The following is an 18,198-nucleotide window of genomic DNA, read 5'->3' on the forward strand; positions in this document are numbered from 1 at the left end:
AGAACTAGCACAATATCTCAAAGGTGGAGTAGTTCCGACCAAACGACTGCCCAAAGCTATTTTAGATCAGTTTGCTCTCGTAGATGAGGTGCAATATTATGTGAGAGAGAAGGCAGATGGAAGCCTACATTACAGTCTCATAGTCCCTCGTGCTTTAGTTAAACAAACGCTTCAGCACACACATGAATTATCAGGTCATCTCGGGCAAAAGAAAACGATCAAGAAAACGCAAGAGTTATACTATTGGCAGAATCTCTAAGTTGATGTATGTGAATATGTTAAGAATTGTGTAAATTGCCAAAGGTTTAAAGGGGGCACTAGACTGCAGCAACAATGGAAGGAATTGCCTCCAGTGAATAAGCCATTGGAGAGGATTGGGATAGACCTTGCTGATATGGTTGCTGGAATCCAGGGTTATCAATATGTCCTTACAGTGGTAGACCATTACAGTCGTTTTGTTAGGTTCTTCCCCCTAAAGACCAAACACCCCACACACATAACAGACAAACTGTGGCAATACGTGGCAGATTACGGATCACCTCGCAGTATTGTCCTGGATAATGGAGCCGAGTTTACCAGTAGAGACTTCCAGAAATTCTGCCAGCAATATCAGATCACCCTCTATTACATGACCCCCTACCATCCACAAGGCAACGGTGTCACAGAGTTGATGCACCATACCCTTAAATCGATTCTCTCTGCCTTATGCCAAGGGCATAAGACCCCAACTGCTCCAACCATGTCAGATTGTCATGAATCAGGCTATTCACACCTCAACGGGACAGCAGCCATACTTTGCCTTCTTCTCCCGCCATCCTCCCAGGCTGGTGAACATGCAGCTTCCCTCGGTTGACAGCAAAGAGGATGAGTTAGCCACTGCGCACACTCTCATCAGGGAAACGCACCAGAAGATGGCACGCCGGTACTAAGACGTAGCAAATCGGAGAAGGGAGAATCAGACTGTTGGTGTGAGAAGTGTAGCGTGGGTCAAGAAGGAAACAGTGGTGCCAGGTACATGTCAGAAGTTAAATGTGAAGTGGGATGGTCCTTATCTTGTAGTGGAAGTGTTGTTGGACGGAAGTGTGTATATAGTGGAAAATGTTTCTACAGGAAAACGATTACGGAGAGCTGCCAGGCAGGTGAAACCTTATTATGGTAGTGAAGAGTGGCTGTTGGAACCCTTAGAAAGTGCCTTTATACCTGACCCGATAGATGAACAATTACCACCTCGTGAAAGATGGCCTCCTCGCCAACTCATCGAGGAATGTTAAGTCTGTGAAGGCTAAAGAGTGTAGCGGTTCACGAGAGAGATAAGGAAGTGTGTGCGGGTCAGACTGACTAACAATTGACTGTGAAGAGCTAAAGTTTCAGGGAGAGAGAAAGAGGTTGAGAATAGGTTCGTCTTATTGGGCTCAGCCCAGTTCAGTGAGGATACTACGAGAACTTTACTTCAAGGGGCAATGCGCGCCCACCCCTCACATTACAGTTAACATGGCCTAGGGTGTGGTCGCGACTTCAGGACCTGTCAAACGCTTGTTAATCACTAGGCGGAAGGCTGGGAACAAAAGCATTGAATGGAAGAAGTGTGAGTGAGACTGAGTGACTGAGTGTGAATGGGAAGCGCCCCTGGGACGATCTTGGCAACGAGAGTACGAGTCCACCCAGTTGGGTGACTGCCATTACTCGGCAGGAAGTTAACTGGGGTGTCTCTTCTCCACTGGAAAGTTTTTGTGTATGTAGTAAATTCATTGGTGACGTGAAGCGACCCCCTGGGGTACGCGGTGTACTATGTGGGCCGACATGTGCCATCTACTGTGGGGAGAGTGTCAAAGGAAGGTGTGTTCAAAAGGGGACTCACAGTCAAGTTGGTAAGTCTGTCCCGTCCGCACATGCATCCTTGGAATGTGTATTAGTGCTTGTGTTAAAAAGACTCCGATGGTAAAAATTTGTTTCCCAGAGGAAGGACCCGTGTAGTGCCAGCGAGTTATGTTAGGATATAATATAGGTGTAGTTTAGTAGTTACGAGCAATTTAGTATAAGTGTAATTTAGTGTAAGTATAGTATAAGTGTGATTTCTTGTATTGTAGAGATAAGGTAGTACGTAAACATCCATATATCACGTAATTCGCATGAAGTATTGCATCAGCCTATCAAACCTCCCCCCGCTCCCTTCTCCCCCTCCATAAAACACTCTGGTAACAAAAGTTTGGCGAACATTTAAATTAGCTGAGACTTCATATAGTCTTCCATTTGAGTAAATTCAAAGATATCCACTCCTCATCCATTTCAATGATAGAAACATTAATTGAGAAGTATTAGGAAGGGAGAAGCAGTTCATAATATCCTATGTGATGTTAATCTCGAATTTCTGATCGTGGTGTACATACCTTGAGCCAAGCTTAACCGACAAAATAACGTCCGAACGTCATGAGAAAAACTTAATATTAAATGATGAGATCATTCTCGATAATATTCAAATTTTCACTATCGCCATGTAAGCTTTGTGAGATACTATAAATCCTAAAAAGGTCAATCACAAAGTAAGAGATACGAGACATGGTTGTTAAAGAATAACCGTAACTGGGGAGTTGACATCTTCAGATGTAATCGGACTAGTTCCCCTAGTCAATATAAGACCAGAACACGCTTCATGCGCGCAGAATTCCGGTGCAGCAGCCATGGCAGCAACATCTCCTGCGATGTCCTCTCCACCTGCTCCAGCCTTCGACCCATCGAGGGGGGCTACCACAGCAGGTTCCCAGCCACCACGGGCCCACATCACCTCTGGCACCATGAAATGGTACAACACGAGGGCGGGGTACAAGTTCATTCGGCGCCAGGACACTGACACCGATGTATTTGTTCACTGCATGGGGATCGATGTTACCAATTCACATGGCCGGAAACTCCCGTTACGCAAGGGAGAGGCTGTTGTGTTCCATCTCCTACAGGCACCAAAGGGTCCCGAGGCTATTAACGTTACCGGACCGGGAGGTTCAGCTGTGCAGGGCTCTGCTCATGCACTGCGGCGCCCCTCGACTCGGGATCATCAGCCCAGGGATCCTTGGTGTACTGGGGAGATTGACACAATAGTCACCATGTGTATTGCGACGGCACGAGCATTTTGCGGCAGTGACAAGGCGGCATTGCTCGTTCTTCTCCCACAGATATTTGAGAAGAACGGGCTTCCACGCATTGTCATCCCGCAATGCTTTGCCTGCGATACTCATACTGCCCCTCATCAGGAGCGTCGCGCCCCCAAGTTGCAGCCTCCCAGACCTCACACAACACCGCAGATCAGGCTGCAGCTCGACGCTCCCTTAAACAGAGCAACTGCTGCCACCACCACTACTGCCACTGCACTGCCCACCGAGCCTGTCTAGCCAGCTCCCACTGAAGATTCCTGCCGCTCGCCGTCATTAGCCGAGGAAAGAGCTCCTTCTCCCGTCCCCTCCACAGACCGGGAAAAAGAGGACCTCCCACTCTCGACTCTACCACCTACTGATGGTGAGCCGAAGAAGAAGAGGAAAAAGAAGAAAGGGAAGAAAGGCAGGCCTCCACCACGTGATGAGATGGAGACAGACCATCCCGTGTCTCCACCGCCTGTCTCCACCACCCCTGCCGATCGCCGTCAGGACGTCTTGGCCCGCCTCCCTCCACTGTCAGAGAAGACTCGCGTCCATCTCGAGTCCCTCTCAGTGGATCAGATCTTCAGATATCAAGATCAATACAACGAGGCCAACTTCCGCGACGTCACTGACTCCCTCTACCGCCACCACGTCCACCGTCAGCAGTTTCAAGACCACCATGCTGACTGCCTTCTTTTCACCAGCCAGAGTCACGTCGACGACGTAGCCATCCTTGACTACGTCATCCGAGATATACTTCAACATCACAACGTCCAGACTAGCCCCAGCTAGTCCCCTGCTTTCCACCTGCAGTTTTTCCCTGGTGGGCCCACAGGCCCACTCCCATTCTGACTTTGTCAGGTGGGAAAATCTAAACAACAACAACTTCATGCACGTGACTCTACGATCATCTGTCATCCCGTTTGCAGGTTAGTGATAAACTTCCTTATACAGTATATATTCCCCCCCACCCACCCAGTTACTTCTACATCGTGAGTTGTGGAGGATAGTATGATTAATGGTTGTGTTCAATAGCAAAATTCTTGTTGGTGACCCAACAATCATCCCTCAACCCGTTCACAGATCTCAGCACCGATCAAGTCCTAGTCTGCCTGCCACGTCATCACACATACTTTTACATTCCCCTTCCCCCCCCCTTCTTTGTATCAGGCCAAATCTAGATATAGCTGTTCGTTGTCATAGGTTGTGAAGTTCGGCTTGAGAAGTTCTTTATTATAATTCATGAGTGGAACAATGTAGGATAATCAGAGTGGATTTAACTGTTATAAAATTACTCTCCAGTTCTCGGAAATTTGTAAGCATTAAGTCGGTTGTAACTTTTGAGTTTTTTGTTGTTAAACTGAACTGGGTGGTTATGAACATGTCTCATTATTAGAAAGAAAGTGGAGTTTTACATTGTTTGGTATCGACCCTCCCCGAGTCCACCAGGGACCAAGGAGGACGACGCCTGATATAGCCAACAGATCATTCTAATCAAGACATTGTCAGAGAAAACAGTAACCAGAGAATTGAGTAAACTGAGTTTTGAACATTGAGGTATAATTAAAATGAATATAACATCTTATTTTGGGTTTTCCCAACTACCTTCTCTAAATATGAATTGGGCAGCCCGAAAGGTGTACTAGGGAGAAAATGGACTCGTGAATCCGAGCCAACATAAACTCACGCTACCCTCTTCAGTGAAAATTCGAACTGTTTGGACCCATTTCGGTTAATTAGAACATAAGAGAGTATGGATCAGTTGAGTCAAGGATTGTGTGGGTAAGATTGAAAGTTGGAATACAAATGTGGGCGATTGTGTGTGTGTATGCGCCAACGCAAAATCGTGCAAGCAGAGTGAGAGAAGTTCTGGACAAATGTGGAAGTGTGCATGGAAAAGTTTGGAAGGAATGAGAGTGTTTTTGATTGGTGATATGAATGATAAAGTAGGGAATGTGAAGGTGGATGGAAAAGTTGGTGAGTAGGGTGTGCCTGCTGAGATAGAAGAGAATGGCAGTGCGTTAGTGGACATTTGTGCCAGGAAGGGGTTGGTGATAGCCAATACCCTCTTCAGGCACAAAATGATCCCCAGGTATACATGGCGAGTGATGAGAAGGGTTGGTGGTGAACTGAATGAAAGGAAGGCACTGATTGATTATGTGTGTGTGGATGAAAGGATGCAAAGATGTGTAATGGATGCAAGAGCTTATAGAGGTTGGGGAGTGGACTTTCTGACCACTATTTGGTGGTGGTCAGAATCAAGATCCAAGTGAGATGGAGAAACATAAGAAGGGAGGGACAGGAGGATGGAGTAGTTGTAAAGAGAGTGAAAAGGTTACAAGAGGATGAGAAAAAGGCAGAATATAAGAGAGAAGTAGAGGAACGATTGGGTAAATATGAATTGGAGCAGATGGGGGACGTGGAAGGTATGTGCAAGATATTCACAGAAGAAATATGTGCAGCATGCGATGTGGTATGTGGGGTGAAAAGAAGACAGAAGGGGGTGCAAGGAACAGCTTGGTGGAATGAAGAGGTGTGACAGGCTGTGGCACAAAAGAAGAAAGCATACAATGAATGGATGAGAAAAAAGGGCGTGGAAGAAGTTGAGAGGCGGAAGAAAGAGTTAAATGTAAAAAAGAAGAGAGAGGTGAAAAGATTAGTAAGCAGATAGTGGATGAGGAATTTGGAAGGAATTTGAGTGTCAAGTGGAGGGAATGTAAGAAAATGTTCTGGAAAGAGGTGAAGAGAGTAAGACTGGGTGGCAGTGAAGATAGCAGGGGAGTGAGAGATAAAAATGGTAAATTACTAGTGGAGAAGGGAGAAAAAGTGAGCAGATGGAGAGAATACTTTAAGGAATTGTTGAACATAGAGAATGGAAGGAATGCGAATATAAGTGGCTCGGGAATGGCTGGGAGAAGAAGGGAGGTAAGAAGACAGGAAGAAATCAGTTGGATAGAAATTGTGGAAGCAATGAAGAAAGTCAAACTGGGGAAAGCCCCAGGAATTGATGGAGTGTGTGGTGAAATGCTGAAGCACGGGGGAGAGATAGTAGTAGAATGGATATGAAAGATGCGTAGATTGGCCTGGGAGGAAGGTAGAGTCCCGGAGGATTGGAAGTCAGGTATAATTACTCCCTTGTACAAAGGAAACGGGGAAAAAGAAGTGTGTGGTAATCATAGGGGCATTTGTCTTCTTAGTGTAATGGGAAAAGTGTATGGTAGAATACTTATTGACAGAGCTGGGGAAATAACAGAGGAATTAGTTCAAGAAGAACAGGGAGGCTTTAGGAAGGGAAGAGGTTGTGTAGATCAGATATTCATTCTTAGATCTTTAGTGAAGAAGTTTCTAGAGAAGGGAAGAAAATTGTATGCGGCCTTCATGGATTTGGAGAAAGCATATGACAGGGTGGATAGACAAGGATTGTGAAAAGTATTAAGAATATATGGAGTAGATGGGAAGTTGTTGAATGCTGTGAAGAATATGTATGGTGGTGCAAAGGCTGCAGTGCGCGTGGATGGTGAACTGAGTGAATTCTTCTCTTTGAAGGTTGGGTTGAAATAGGGATATGTCATGTCTCCATGGCTGTTCAATTTGTACATGGATGGGGTAATAAAAGAGATACAAGGTAGGGCAGTGGATGTTGGAGTGGCCCTAGTGAGAGAGGGTAGTGTTTTGAAACTCCCTGTACTGTTGTTTGCAGATGATACTGTGTTGTTAAGTGAAGACGAAGGGGAGCTGCAAGGCTTGGTGTATGAGTTTGGGAGAGTATGTAGGAAACGGAATCTAAGGTGAATGTAGGGAAGAGTAAAGTGATGGTCTTTGAGAGAGGTGAAGTCAGTGAATCTACAGTGAGGTTAGATGGTGAGGAAATGGAAAATGTGTGTACGTTTAAGTATTTGGGGAGTGTGATGAGTATGGATGGAAGATTGGAGGACGAAGTGCTTGAAAGGGTACAACAAGGAAGAAAGGTTGCAATTTCCTTGAAAGCAGTGATAAGAAACAGGGAAGTGAGCATGGAAGCGAAAAAGTTACTACATGACAGTATTGTGATACCAGCTCTAACGTATGGAAGTGAGCTTGGGCGTTGATGGAAGGACACAAGTCAAGAGTGAGAGCAGTGGAAATGAGTTATTTAAGGGAAGCCTGTGGAGTTACATGGAGAGACAGGCTGACATTTGAGGATATAAAGGTGCATTGTGGTGTGGATGTGGATGTGATAGGATGCGTTAGGAGGAACACGCTGAGGTGGTTTGGCCACGTGGAGAGGATGGAGGGTGAGAGACTGAGGAGGAGAGTGTATATGAGCGAGGTGGAGGGGGAGAGAAGGAGAGGGAGGCCGAGGATGAGATGGAGGGATGGAGTGGAGAGGTACATGAGAGGGGAGGGTGTGAGTTGGAAGCAGGGCAGTGAAATGGCGGGGGACAGGGCGACGTGGAGGCGATTTGTTTGTGGCCACCCCGTGAGGGATTAAGGCGTTTGGCAATAGATAGATGGATAGATAGTTTGTACCTATTACGGAGTAAGGGAATTAAACCACACCAGTTAGTTTTGGATTTTACACTCAAATTAGGCTCGGTATCTTAATGGCAGCCACGTTGGTAATTTAAAAAAGGGCATTTCAAGGTCATTACAGTGGTGGCTTATCCATAAAGAAGTTCACGCTACCCCCCCCCCCTCCATTCCCCATAATCTTTAATAAATTCTGAGTGATACACTGGCGGCATTAGAGGTATCGAAAGTTTCCTAGGAATACACCTCTTCCACTTGTAGCACTCCTCTTTCCTATGTCCTAGCTTCTCGCAATACCAGCATCTTCCTTCAAATGTCTCCGCTTCTCGTACCTGCCCCTTTCTTGCTTTGAATCCTGCACTATGTCCTGCAGGCAAACTGGATGTACTGGACCTGATGTAGGACAAACTCCAGAACTCTGGCTAGTGCTTCTTGCATGCTGCTTGGTTGTTGCTGCTTCATTTGCACTTTTAGCTCTGCACTACTGACAGCATCAATGACCTGGTCCCTCAGAAGAATAGCCAACAGGTTAGGTGCTGCTCCAGGGTACGCCTTGTGTGCCATACTCACCAGGTCATGAGCAAGCTGTTGAAGGGATTCGCCTCGAGCCCGTACATGGGTCCGGAATCTCGCTCTGTAAACTTCAGTCTGGTACATGATTCAGTATATGTGCTCCAGTACTTCTACTAGGGACTGAACTGTTCTTCTCCTTCACTGACATGTGGCCAAATACCTCCACCGTGGCAACCTTGAGGCTAGTAGCAAGCTGCACAGCCCTCTGCCTATCATCCCAACCGTTCTGATCTACAAGTAACTCAAACTGCACACGATAAGCTTCCCAGATTACCTTACCACCAAATTTCTGAGTTCTCTTTTGAATTGGACTCCCATTATAGGCATGCACATCACTGGTTTGGGACCTAAAATCTGGCGCATTGTAATTAAGTACACACAACTCAAAACTTATGCATTCTGATTATTCATCCCTGTAATACTACCTTCAGATGCTTGGAATTCATCAAGATTCACCCTACACTCCATTTTTTTTTTTTTTTTTTTTTTTTTTTTTTACATATGCTCCCTGTTCACTAACCTGAGGCTCAGCAGCGCAAGATTTCTCTTCAGCCTCAATTCTTTCACAAATTATCTTCAGTTGGACGCGTACATGCTGTCTGCACTCCATCACACTATTGTTCACTTCAGGCTTCTGCTGGTGTAGTTGAGCATACACGCTCCTTCAACTGTTGTTGTTCTTTCTTCAGTTCCCCCTCGAAAGCATCTATCTTCCCTGCATCATCAGTTTTAACTCCTTCTGTTGCTCCTGTAATGCCTCTTGAAGCCTTTTATGTTCTTTCTGTTCTTTGCTTTGTGCTTGTAGTTGTTCACTTTGTGTTTGTAGTAACTTCATAATTACAGCCAGAGATGCCTCCTCCTGCCTAGCTTGGCTTCTTATTTGTACACCTTCCGGCTCTGTGTTAAAGATTTGCCTCACTGTAGCATTTTTCTATCTCAACTCCTGACACCTTTTACGTCTTCGTCCCACACTGCCGCAGGCTCCAACAGCAGTAGTTGAGTATAGGAAGGACGTCGCCCAGTAAATCATCCCTCGAAGGGTTAGTCTTTCAATGTACAGAAGATCAACTCAGGTGTCGTAATAACACAGGCTTCTTGGTTCGTAGTCTTTATTTTCCAAGTAACTACTCTGTCTGCTTGGCTAATTTCACAAGTGCCAGAGCTACACTAACTTCACGAGGCCACAAGTAAACTGACTCCCTTCTTCTCCCCCCGTCCTTTTATAACCTTCTGGGATGTTCTAGGTGCTCCTAGCGGCAACAGTTCCAAGTCCAGACACATCCAAAATATTCCAGAGCTTTCTTACATTGCGTAGCACTCTAAATGCATTAGCATACAAGCTAAAATTAAAAATGAAAATTACATAATTCAAGAATCATCCAAATAATACATTATAATGAAAAAAATAAAATAAAAATAAAAGTTCACGCATAACTTTACAAAGTACCTCCTCTCACATCAGAAGACTGCCTGGCAGCTCTAACTAGACTCCTGCCTGACAACAACATTAACTAAAATAAATAATGAATGCATTAGAATTCATCTCACTGTATATGAACAAGTTGTTACAAGCAAGTAAAACAAATTTCTTCAAGTCTCCCGAAACCATGGTATACGCAAAGAGCATCCCATATCTTTCACTAGCATCCATTAGACTACATTTACCGGGGGATAACAATATTTATGATATAAATGTCTAAAATTGTCACTCAGTTAAGTATAATATGGGAGATTTATAGTAAATTCCACAGAACATAAAAAAAATTAGCGATTCATCCAAAAATCTATAAATGTACGAGTGCAAATACCTGGCCATTCCCTCTCCATTGGGTCACCGGGGAAAGTTTCCAAATCATAGGCTACCTACCACCTGTCTCCCTCCCCCCTTCCCCACCGTCAGCTGCGCCACTGTAGTCTCATCATGTTTCAAACGTTTCACAGCATTCTTCACTGTTGCCGCACTATTTTCTGGGACCCTATACTTCCTTCTCTGCACACTACCAAAACCAGTCAATTTCAATATCACTTTTCTCCCTCCATTCATCAGTCAGATTATTATTTGCATCTACTTAATATTTCGCCTCTGATTGTTAGTGTTCTCCCATTCTCATCCCTTACATTATCACACATTTTGCAACCCCATTATCGTTCCAAAGCACTTTCCTATTTGGGGATGTAGATCATATAGTTTACATACCTTCATAAACTAAAACATTTTTGTTAACAGATGTTTATAGTATCATAAACTATTTATTTCTACAGACAAAGAAATAAATATATTATGAAAAAATGTTAGCAAGATATGCTTTAGCTCGTCATTCAAAACATCCGTTTTCTCTTGCGCTCCATTTTCTTTGTAACTAAATTTTAAGTGCATCTCAAGTTAAGCGCTGCCCCGTGCTTCAGTTTATCCCTTTGCCCTCATGTACCCTTCCTTCCTGGTCTTCAGCGACAGCTTGCCCCAGATTGTTGGGGCTTGTACTGAATCCTTTTGCCCTCAGGTAGGCCTGCCTTTCCTGCTTGGTCTTCAGCGACAGCTTTCCCCAGACTGTTGGGGCTTGTACTGAATGGCAAATTAGGAGTCTAAACTGAAAAAAAAAAAAAAAATGAGGGGGCTGTTTAATTATTTATTTAGTGAAGTCCAGAGGTCAGTCCTAACAACCACTGTGGTCCACAGCTGCGCTCATAGACTGTGTCTCAATTATAGGTCCAGCTTGTCTAGTACTGGCGGCTTGTCAAGCGTGGTCCTCAGAAACTTATCATTCAGCTGCTTCTTGAAACTTTCAGTGGAACATTTTGTGATCGTTCTCATACTACTGGGTAGGCAGCTGAAAAATTGAGGACCCTTGTGAGCCATGTTGGCAGCCAATAGAGTCTCGATTCTCCCTGGTGCCTGTATGGGTAGGCTAGTGCAATTCTTGTGCTCATCCTCCGTATTCTTGGGCTTCCGTGACTGTCAATTTTCAGGCAATGCGTGGAAGAGTTTGGTACTAAGTTCTCCAGGATTTTCCAGGTACAGTATATATAATATTATACCTTTCCCTCGGCCTTTGCTGTGAACAGAGGCCCAGTTTCTGCAGGCGTTCCCTATAGACCAGTCCTTTAGCTTCCCAGATTTGAGCTGTGAAGGACCTTTGCACAGAGTCCAATGTTTGGATGTCTGCAGCATTTTGTGGGGACCAGAGCTGGCTGCAGTAGTCTAGTACTGACTGCACCACTGATGACAAGAACATCATTATGCGGACTGTTTCCCTGGTGTGGAAGGTTTGGAGTATCCACCCGGAAATTCTTCTTGCCTTCTTTAGGGTTTCCTGGATATGGTGTTGGAAGGTGCTAGCCAGATTCCAAGACACTTTACATGAGATGTAATTTCAACCACTTCAGTATTACAGTTTTACAGATGTAGTGTCCAATATGTCCAGACTTTCGCCACACCTTAACAGCTCAAACTTCTCGTTGTTAAAGATCAAGTTGTTCTTGCTTGCCCAAGTGTACACTTTTCCAGGTCTCTTTGAAGCTGGTCTATGTCTTCCACGGTGTTTATGGTCTTGATGATGATGTCGTCAGCAAAGGAGGTCAGCGATGAGTAAGACACTTCCTTATCTATACTTCCCATCACCATGAGAAAGAGTAGGGGACCCAGTACTGAACCCTGGGGGACCCCACTGACAATCTGACTTTCATGAAGTAGTCTGCCATTTGCAGTCAGCCTCTGCATTCTGTCTGTGAGAAAATTGAGTATCCATGCCCCTAGTTTACCATTTTTCCTAAGCTTCTCAGTCTGTGAAGTAGGATGCCGTGATCTACCTTGTCAAAGGCATTTGAAAAGTCTAGGAACCCAGTGTTCGCATTGTTTCCCTTGGCAAGTTTTTATAGGGTATTGTCATAGTACTTGGGGGGGGGGGACGTGAGGCATGACCTCCCCTTCCTAAAACCATGCTGGCCAGGGTTTATACCTTATCTTAGTTTTTTTTTCTTTTTTCGAGAATTTTGATTGTGTATGAGGTGAGAGCTACTGGTCTGCAGTTCTTGGCAGGTTCTCTCTCACTTCACTTGTGTATGGAGGTTATACTGGCTCTCTTTAACTTTACTAGGACATGGCCAGTGTCTATGAAACACCACTAGAGAAGGTAAGTGGACGGGGAAGGCCTCCCTTACAGCTTATCAGTAGCTTGGCTAGAATGTTGTTTGACTCGGCCGAGGAGTTAGATCTAAGTTCGATTATTGGTGTCTTGATATCCTCCTCAGTAAAATCTTAATCTTGTAATGTTGGCTGGTTGGCTGTACCGTTTACTGGTACATCAAAGATTTCATGGGGAATTACCACCACCGTTTCCTGGCTGGTAGTGCTGAAAACTTTTTCCTATTGATGTGCCAGGATGTTGCATATTTTTCTTGGATCCTTCCCTGCAAGTTCGCCGTCTTTGGAAATGAGGGGTTCAACAGGTGAATTTGATGTGGCAGACTTCCTGGCTTAGGATTTGTCGTTATTTTCGTCACAGCCTGTTTCTCTTCTCTTTTTCTTTGAGATTTGTAGCAGCTTTTTATTGCCTTTCAGTTGCCTCGATGCAGCATAATAGGGCATCTTAGTGTTGCTGGTATTTCTCAGGTTAGTCCTCTTTCTCATCAAAATTTTTCTGTCTCTTGGTAGTACTCCTGGAGCCAAAGGGTGTTTTCATGACTGAGAGGGACCCGAGATAACCCCCCTGATTTTGATAGAGGACCACTTGGGGCATAATATTAACGACGGTGCACAATCTGACACCTGGCAATTATCTCACAAATCGTGGTTTTGTCAAAATTGTCCTTTGTGCAAATGACCCCAAAAATGAAGTGTGAGCTTAATTTAGATGACCATAGTGGCTAAAGGAAAGCACCTATGGAAACATATTACCACTCAAAAGACAGCTAATTTTATCAGCTACGCAATGAATCTAAGCAAGATTTGATTACATGAAAAACCTGAACACTGTAAACGAAAATATTAAATTATATAAAATTTCCTGAAAAATCTAGGGTTGTTACACTTAAAAAATAAAATAAAATACCTCCATTGGGTATACTCATCATTTATTGGTCTGTACTAATTAAAGACACCCTATAGAAGTTTTTAAAATTACAAGGAAGAATATTTTAGGTAGATTGACCTATCTGGAATTCAACTAAATATTTAGAGAATCTACATAAATGTAAGTAAAACTGCATCAAATGGGATTTCTTTAGGCCATTGGAAGTACAAACCGACTTCGTAAGCTAATGTAAACATCTTTTTAACAGAAAATGTAGGTTTGTGAAAGCAGTACGAATGCATAAACATGGAATATCACTCCTTGTGGTCAAATTGAAGAAAATATGAACATGATATCTTTTAAAATCTTAACAATATTTACCTTATTACAAAGCTGAAAACTGCGTGGATACTGGTCAGGTCCATCACCTACAATGAAAAGGTCTTAGTTATCCTAAAATTGATGTAATTGTCCTATTCGGCGAAAGACATACAACCTATTTTCATGGGGGGGGGGGCAACTAGCCACATACAGTATATGGTACATATTCCATGCAGTGTCATTCCTATCTACCCTTAAGTGGATTATTACAGCCTTTGGCTGAAGCTTGACAGTTACAGTACTGCCAACACCTTAGGTCAAGCTGTCTGCAAGGACGGTGGCACAGGAGGTGCAGTTACCACTTACATGGCACTGGGAAATCTTCTGGCAGTAAAACCTGATGTTGGTCTGGTTGAAGGATGCCATCAGTTATGCTGTAGCCAAAGTTCTGTGGCCCTAGTTGCATTTTCTCCAGACAATGTAGTTGCAAGTATGTCCCATAAAATGCCCTGAGAATATGTCCTTGAATGAATCGACTGGTTGGGGTAAATCCAAGATAGTTTTTTTTTTTTTTTTCTATGGTGAAAAAGGTGATATCTCAACTCATCCATTGTTTTGCATGGCGTTCCTGACTTTTACACAATGACCAGAAACTCTTCTATCAATACCAAGTCAATGTCATTTGGGTTATTTCCAAAGTCGCGGAGATAATGACATGCACTTGCTTTGAGTGCAGCTGCTTTCGTGCCGAATTTGCTTGTTGAGTCACAGCCAGTGAGATGATATAGGCCTAATGCTATAAGGATTCTGCAGGCATCCGTGCCCAACATTGCGGCCAAGACATGAAGAGGGATATATCTGGTGGTATTTCCTACACCAGCTCTGATCCACAGGTCTTTTAGGCATGGCTCCTTAGGAGATCCCAATAATTCAGCCCAAGGACCATGACGTCTGTATCATTCGATAGCAAAACCACACTGGTTGACCCACAACATACTGCATGAAGAGCATGAGGGATCATCCTCACGTCTGCTTCTTCAATGCCGACATCTAATTTTGGAATGGTTGTTTCACTTTCATTGAATATAGCCCTGCATGGTTCAGTTTCATCAGAAAGACCCATTGAACTGGCTACTACGTCTGTCATTGGCTTAGGGTTTCTTAAGATATGGCTTCGAAGTAACCCTTGGAGTTTAGCTATGTTTGTGGCCGACGCCCAGAAGGTATCCATAGTCACTGGCAGCTGCGTCTCTGCATTTACTCTATTCAGGTCGATTGGACTACAGCTGCATCTTCTTGCCCTCTCACTGTCTTTAACTGAACCATCTGTATATGTATCAAAGACAAAGTCAATGCGATTTGACTCGCTGCAAAGTCTATATGTGGTATGAAGGAAGTGTGAACAAAGTTCACCAAATGTTTTCACCTTGGATAAACACATGCGGCGTAGGCATCCCATGACATCAGTGATGCTTGCCGTGTTCCGTGGCTCCCGTTTTGAAGGTTGTAAGTAGTCGGTTTTGTCCAGATGTTCTTCTAACTCATTGCACAGGTCACTTTTGTTTGGTTTCTTCATAAATCCATCCCCATCAAAAAGGTAGCTGCTCTCGACCAGGTCAAACCCCAGCAAGTATTTCATGTCACAGTCTCGCGCCCGGGCAATAGCAAAGATCTTCTGAGTTTCCACCAATCTCTGTTTGCCCAGTTTGTTGCTTGTTTTATTCTTACCTTTTTCTGACTTCGTGGATTTGAATGTCTTGAGGTTTGTTCTGTGAATGGTATTTTCCAGTATATCTTTTTCCCCCTCCCCCCTCCCCAACTATGATTCAGAAGTTGATAATGGAACTTTTGTATTCCTGGACGCTTTCTAATTTGATAAAAAAAAAAAAGATGTTTAGATTAAGCTATGTAGTCTGCTTTTACTTCCAATATCCTAAAGGAATACGCCTTTATACTGTTTTTTTCTCATATATTTTTTAAATTCTGTAAATATTCAATTGGATTCCAGATAGTTCAATCTGCCTAAAATATTCTTTCTTGTGATTTTAAAAACTTCTATAGGGTGTCTTTAATTAGTACAGACCAATAAATGATGAGTATATCCAATGGAGGTATTTTATTTTATTATGTGTAACAAATCTAGATTTTTCAGGAAATTTTATATAATTTTATATTTTCGTTTATAGTGTTCAGGTTTTTTATGTAATCAAATCTTGATTAGATTCATTGCGTAGCTGATAAAATTAGCTGTCTTTTGAGTGGTAATATGTTTCCATAGGTGCTTTCCTTTAGCCACTATGGTCATCTAAAGTAAGCTCACCTCACACTTCATTTTTGGGGTCATTTGCCCAAAGGACAATTTTGACAAAACCACGATTTGTGAGATAATTGCCAGGTGTCAGATTGTGCACCGTCGTTAATATTATGCCCCAAGTGGTCCTCTATCAAAATCAAGGGAATTATCTCGGGGCCCTCTCAGTCATGAAAACACCCCTTGGCTCCAGGAGTATAGGGCAATGTTCCTTTTTGTCTTTCTTCGTAATTTCAGAGGTACATGGACTGAACATCATCTCAATTTTTTCTTCCCGGTTATGGTTGCCCGCATTTCTTCTAGGTCAAGGTTTTCCATGATACAGTCCCAATTTATATTTGTCATTTCTGTGTCCAAGGTATCCCAAGTTATGTCCTCGCTATTGAAATTCAGTTTTCTTAGTTGAGTGTATTCACCTTCTAGGACAGTATCTGTAACTGGATTGCTTCGTTTCTTGTTTGTGATGGCAGTGATCAAGCTGTGATCAGAAAAGATAGTCTTCTGTACATTGTATGCATGAATCAGTTCATGATTGTTAGCGAGAAGGCTTGGTGGTTGTATGTATTTCCGGCTGGAGGAAGAATTCTCTTGCTAGCTCTAGAAGGTTTCCGATTTGCTCCTGGCCCTCTCTGCTTCCCCTTTCAACTTGGGTCCTTGGCCGCTTGATTACTAAGGATATTAAAATCACCAGCGAGGATCAGTTCTGGGGGTGGTGGGACAAGTGACGATAGACAATTTTGCAGCTTGTCTTAAGCCTCAATAAATTTTTCTTTGGTACACTTTGGTGGATGGTATGAATTCACTATTGCAGTACACCATGTTTTGACATGCAATACTGCTATTTCGACCACCCCATTTGAGCAGGCAACCAGTTCTTTCGTACTTGGTTGCCAAGAGTGGGACAAGAAAGGAGGTATACAGGGCAAAATCTGAGTCTCAGGAACTTTTACAGGATAAGCTAAATAGTACTGAAAGGGAAACTATGGTATATAAGGTGGCAAATCAGATGATGAGGGGAAACAGGGATGTCATGGGGGAGCAGTGTGTGAAGAATAAAGAAAGGAAGTTAGTGGCGGACAGTGAGGATATTAAAGACGCCTGGAGGAGCTTTATAACCTGTTGCTGAATGAGGAGTTTGACTGGAACACGGTAGGTTTGGAGTCAGTGGAGCCAGTGCTTGGCCCATGGCCTTTGATGTTGCTACTGTGAGCAAGGCAATAGGCAGAATGTGGTTGGAGAAAGTGGCTGGTGTGTCTGGGCTGACGCTGAAATGCTAAAGACCTTACGAGATATAGGAGTCGGCTTGGTTACTGATTTAATAAATTCAGTTATATATGAGTGTGACGTCCCGATGACTGGCTGAAGAGTGTGATTGCAAATCTCTACAAGGAGAAGAATGATGCCCTGGAAAGAGGAAATTATAGAGTCATAAATTTTTTGGACCAGATAATGAGAGTAATGGAGAGAGTCCTAGAAGGTATAATTAAGGAAAGAGTGACTGTTGATGAGACGTAGTTTGGGCTTATGCCAGGTAAAGGAACCACTGATACCATATTCTTTGTCCGAAGGCTTCAGGAAAAATATACAGGAAAGAAAAGGGAGTATACTTTGTTTTCTTTGATTTGGAAAAGGCCTTTGACAGATTCCAAGGGAGATGGTGAAGTGGGCAATGAGAAAGCTTGGGATCGAGGAGTGGCTGGTTAATGGATATGGCTATGTTACTGGAAGCTCACACCCAGGCGAGAGTGAATGGTTATTTGAAATATGAGTTTTCCGTGACTGCTAGCATGCATCAGGGGTCGGTGCTTGAAGCTCTCTCACGTGATTTCATAAATGGACTTCCATAGGATATATTGTATGCTGATGATTTGGTGTTGACTGTAGAGAATGTAAGGGGGGCGGAGGAAAGAGTAAGGAAATGGGGAGATACTGGGGCACAAGCGTTTGAAAGAAATGCAGAGCAAACTAAAGTGATGATTTCAAGGGCTAGTGGCGGTACTATCAAAGCAGAGGCAGAGTGGCCATGTGCGGTTTGCCAGAAGGGTGTGAGAAGTAACTCCAACTTGTTCAGCATGTGGGATAAGGGTGGTACATAAGAGATGTAGTAGTATTAGAGGTAGACTATCAAATAAAACTTATTTCGTGTGTGCGGAGTGTCGAGGAGAGCATGTGGAGATTGCCAGACATGAAAGGACTGATCTTGCTGGTGAGTCTTTTTAGTGTGTGGAAGAGTTTTATTGGGGGGGGGGGACCGTTATGTACTGGAGGTGGGGCTGGAACTAACTTTGTGGCTGGATAAGGAGTGGCTGGAGGAAACAGGGAGCTGTTGCCTCTCCTGACACTGAGA

This window comes from Coenobita brevimanus, chromosome 5 (assembly GCF_032717465.1).
Source record: "Coenobita brevimanus isolate Jiangsu-jjx chromosome 5, ASM3271746v2, whole genome shotgun sequence".
Classification (NCBI taxonomy): Eukaryota; Metazoa; Arthropoda; class Malacostraca; order Decapoda; family Coenobitidae; genus Coenobita; species Coenobita brevimanus.